General features: G+C 43.1%; 1 protein-coding gene across 1 annotated transcript in view; it reads left to right on the forward strand.

Moving 5' to 3' along the window:
- Positions 1–5,000, forward strand: part of LOC127624090 (1-phosphatidylinositol 4,5-bisphosphate phosphodiesterase beta-4-like) — an 82,161-nt gene that overhangs the window by 23,804 nt on the left and 53,357 nt on the right.

A 5,000-nucleotide genomic window follows, 5' to 3' on the forward strand; every position in this document is an offset into this window, starting at 1 on the left:
ATATCACAGAGATCACAGACATCACAGACATCACAGAGATCACAGACTTTACAGAGATCACAGACTTTACAGAGATCACAGACTTTACAGACGTCACAGAGATCACAGACATTACAGAGATCACAGACTTTACAGACATCACAGACATCACAGAGATCACAGACATCACAGAGATCACAGACATTACAGAGATCACAGATATCACAGACATTACAGAGATCACAGACTTTACAGACATCACATATATCACAGACATCACAGATCTCAGAGACATTACAGAGATCACAGATATCACAGATATTACAAAGATCACAGACTTTACAGAGATCACAGACATCACAGACATTACAAAGATCACAGACTTTACAGAGATCACAGATATCACAGACATTACAGGCATCACAGACATCACAGACATCACAGGCATCACAGACATCACAGACATTACAGACATTACAGACATCACAGAGATCACAAGACATTACAGACATCACATACATCACAGGTATCACAGAGATCACAGACATCACAGACATTACAAAGATCACAGACTTTACAGAGATCACAGACATCACAGACATTACAAAGATCACAGACTTTACAGAGATCACAGATATCACAGACATTACAGGCATCACAGGCATCACAGACATCACAGGTATCATAGAGATCACAGATATTACAGGCATCACAGGTATCACAGGTATCACAGATATCACAAACATTACAGGCATCACAGAGATCACAGACATCATAGAGATCACAGACATCACAGCTTCATTTTCACACTTTTATTGTGATTCAGCTGATAAAAGTGTTTTAAATGCACACTGTTTGTGTCTGCAAGTTTTCATATTTTCATCAGTAATCACACATATATGTTGTGTTTATTGACTGTGTATTTGAAGCAATCTTTCATTATACACACTATCCCTGCATTCCAAACGGGATAAATCAGCATCCAAAGGGAGAACAAGCAATGCCACCGTGTTGAAGGGTCGATCCAGACCGGAGTGCTCATAAAAATCTGTGTCGAGGGGCCTTTTGAAGTGAGAGTTTCTGTAGTGTTCGACTGATGAACACTCGCTGCCCAGCGTCCCGGAAGCGGACCATACATCATAAATCTGTGTGATGTACATTAAACATTCTCCCATCATCTCTGTGGTTTATAGAAGCTTTTCATTATCATAATGAGCTTTTAAACACATGTTAAACCCGAAGTGTTCTGTTTGAAACTGGCTGCTGCTGCTGCTGATATTTGACTGCTGTTATTCTAATATAAGAGCCAACATAAAAGAAGTGTAAACAGTGGTATTTTATTTCATATTTGAACATTTGCTGTACATATGTTTATTAACATTTATAAATGTTTATAAGCAGACACAAGAGGAACTAAACTCTTCTGTTAATCAGATGATCGGGCTCATCAGTTATTGGCCGATCACTACATCAGCTGATTGTTTGGGCCTGGACGATATTTCTGTTTATCATGATTTAAACCAGAATCTGTGCGACTCAAGTGTTGTCTGTTTCAGTCTGCCAGATGTTCAGTGTGTGTGTGTGTGTGTGTATGTGTGAGAGTGTGTGTGTGAGAGTGTGAGTGTGTGTGTGTGTGTGTGTGTGTGAGTGTGTGTGTGTGTGTGTGTGTGTGTGTGTGTGTGTGTGTGTGTGTGAGAGAATGTGTGTGTGTGGAGTGTGTGTGTGTGTGTGTGTGAGTGTGTGTGTGTGTGTGTGTGTGTGTGTGTGTGTGTGAGTGTGTGTGTGTGTGTGTGTGTGAGTGTGTGTGTGTGTGTGTGTGTGTGAGTGTGTGTGTGTGTGAGTGTGTGTGTGTGTGTGTGTGTGTGTATGTGTGAGAGTGTGAGTGTGTGTGTGTGTGTGTGTGAGTGTGTGTGTGTGTGTGTGTGTGTGTGTGTGTGTGTGTGTGTGTGTGTGTGTGTGTGAGAGTGTGAGTGTGTGTGTGTGTGTGTGTGTGTGTGTGTGTGTGTGTGTGTGAGAATGTGTGTGTGTGAGTGTGTGTGTGTGTGTGTATGAGCCTGCAGCAGCTCTTATCACCCCATGAGTTTACAAACACATAAAGCTGAATGAACATTGACTCTGTACTTAAACAAGCTTGTTTGAGTGTTTCATTTGTCTTTGTGTCGTTTGTTCTTAAAGACGTCTGAAGATATTCTGTGTGTGCTACAAGACTCGATTGACTGGAAGGATTATTGCAGCTTTCTAAAGTCAAACACTGAAGGACTCAAACACAGACGACTCGTTCTGTTTTGTGTTCTCATCCGCTGCTGGTTATTCTCTTGTGTCACGTCCGGCTGTACTGATGTGTGTTTGTGTCTGCTACAGTAAATCTGATGTGCGTCCAGCAGGTTTATTTTCACAGACGCTGTTCAGAATGCTCATTAATATGTGAGTGTGTGTCACAGGAACAGCACTGATTGGACGATGTGTTACGCTCGCTTCATTAAAAGAGCTGCATTTATGAGCAAAATATCTAAATGCAAAAAATTTAATCTGTACACCTCCAATTCAGTGCACCTCCTATCAGATGCTAATTGGCTAATTATCTAAAGGCGTGACATCATTTTCTGGAATTTTCCTAGCTGTTTAAAGGCACAGTTATCTTACTGTATGTAAACTTCTGACCCACTGAAATTATGATATAGTCATTTAAAAGTGGCACAATCAGTCTGTAACCTATTGCTGGAGAAATGACTCGTGTCGTGCATAAAGTAGATGTGCTAAACGACTCGACAAAACTATAGTTTGCTAATATGAACTCTGTGGAGTGGTTAAAAAATGAGTTTGAATGACTTCAGCCTAAGTGTATGTCAACATCTGACTTGTCTGAACTGTATGAAAGTCAAGCCGGCAAACGATCCCAAAGTAAATCTTTATTTTTAATACTTGTCCATATCCTCACATACTTTCAGCATAACACAACTCAGTGCATACATCAAAACTGCTGCGTGCATCTCTCTCTCTCTCTCTCTCTCTCTCTCTCTCTCTCTCTCCTCCGGCGGTTTGGATTGCCCTTTTATCTCCTCCAATCTCACTGCAACATGTAACAGCTGTTAGAGGTGATTTCCCACAGGTGTCAATCCTTAATGTTCTGTCTCTCCTGGCCCCGCTGTCCACAGATGTCGCTCAGCCACGCCCACATCACCGCAATGATTTTTTTTATATATACATTTAATAAATAAATAAATGTGTTTTTTTAAAGTAAATATGTGTTTGATTGACAGGTTGAGACTGGTCACCTGATCATCTATGAGAGTGTGAAGATGTTTTTCCTGGTCGTATTAGTGTTAGAGAAACTCAAACCAACATCAGTGACCTGTTCATGTCCTGCAGTGACACGTGACGTGCAAGAAAATCTGCATCACCTGCACTGAATCTGCAGTCAAATGTGTGTGTGCCCTGTGTGTGCGTGTGTGTGCGTGCGTGTGTGTGTCCTGTGCATGTGCGTGCGTGCGTGTGTGTCCTGTGTGTGCGTGCGTGTCCTGTGTGTGCGCGTGCGTGCGTGTGTGTCCTGTGTGTGCGTGCGTGTGTGTCCTGTGTGTGTGTGTGTGTGTGTGTGTGTGTCCTGTGCGTGCGTGTGTGTGTGTGTGTGTGTGTCCTTTGTGTGCATGTGTGTGTGCGTGTCCTGTGTGTGTGTGTGTCCTGTGTGCGTGCGTCCTGTGTCCTGTGTGCGTGTGTGTGTGTCCTGTGTGCGTGTGTGTGCGTGTCCTGTGTGCGTGTTTGTGTGTCCTGTGTGCGTATGTGTGTCCTGTGTGCATGTGTGTGTGTCCTGTGTGCGTATGTGTGTCCTGTGTGTGTGTGTGTGTGTGTGTGTGTGTCCTTTGCGTGTGTGTGTGTGTTCTGTGTGCGTGTGTGTGTCCTGTGTGCGTGTGTGTGTCCTGTGTGTGTGTCCTTTGTGTGCGTGTGTGTGTCCAGTGTGTCCTGTGTGTGTCCTTTGTGTGTGTGTGTCCTGTGTGTGCGTGTGTGTCCTGTGTGTGCCTGTGTGTGTGTCCTGTGCACGTGTGTGTCCTGTGTGTGTGTGTGTGTGTGTGTGTGTGTCTCCTGTGTGTGTGCATGTGTGTGTGTCCTGTGTGTGTGCGTGCGTGTGTGTGTGTGTGTTCCTCTGGATGATTCTCGTGTGTGTGTGCGCATCACTCATTAATTTGAGTGTGATGATTAAGCGGGGGCTGCTGGGAGTTCCTCTCACTGCTGTATTTTAAGCGCAGGGTGTCGTGGGATTGCGCTGCAGGGCGTGTAATTATTTCATCCACACACGCACGTGTTGAGACATGTGGCACTCTTCCTCGAATGAACCGTTCCAACAACTAAACTTCAGTAATGAGATAGTACAGGGATCAATCAGCCATTATTTACTCACCCACATGTTGTTCCAAACCTATTGAGTTTCTTCTGTGTAACACAGACGGAGATGTTTGGTAGAATGTTCACGCTGCTCTTTTCCATTAAACACCAGTTCATAGTGACCACATTTGTCAAGCTCCAAAAAGCACAATAGAAGCATAATAAAAGTCATCATGCTGTATACTCCAAGTCTTCTGAAGAGTGTGAGGAACAGACTCTTTTCGCATCAGAAGTGATTTTGTCCGATTAATGTAACCGCTGGAGTCGTATGGATGATGTTTATACTGTCTGTGATTTTTGGAGCTTCAAAAGAGAAATCTCCATTCACTTGCATTTTAAGGACAGGCTGAGCTGAGATATTTGACTATTTATCTTCAAATGTGTTCTGCTGAAGAAAGACAGTGAGATATCATGAGGGCGCAGTGGGATAAAGCACAGAACTGGTAAGCAGAAGGTTGCTGGTTCGATACCCACACCCACCACCATTGTGTGCTTGAGCAAGACACTTAACTTCACAAAAGCATCAGATACATAAATGTAAGTGTGAGTAAATTAAATTTTTTGGGTTACTGTCCCTTTAAAACTGTCCTGTATGTTGCTTTGAACTATTTGAAATTAGTAATTGTCATTTTCTGTTTCATTAA

This window comes from Xyrauchen texanus, chromosome 30, assembly GCF_025860055.1.
Source record: "Xyrauchen texanus isolate HMW12.3.18 chromosome 30, RBS_HiC_50CHRs, whole genome shotgun sequence".
NCBI lineage: Eukaryota > Metazoa > Chordata > Actinopteri > Cypriniformes > Catostomidae > Xyrauchen > Xyrauchen texanus.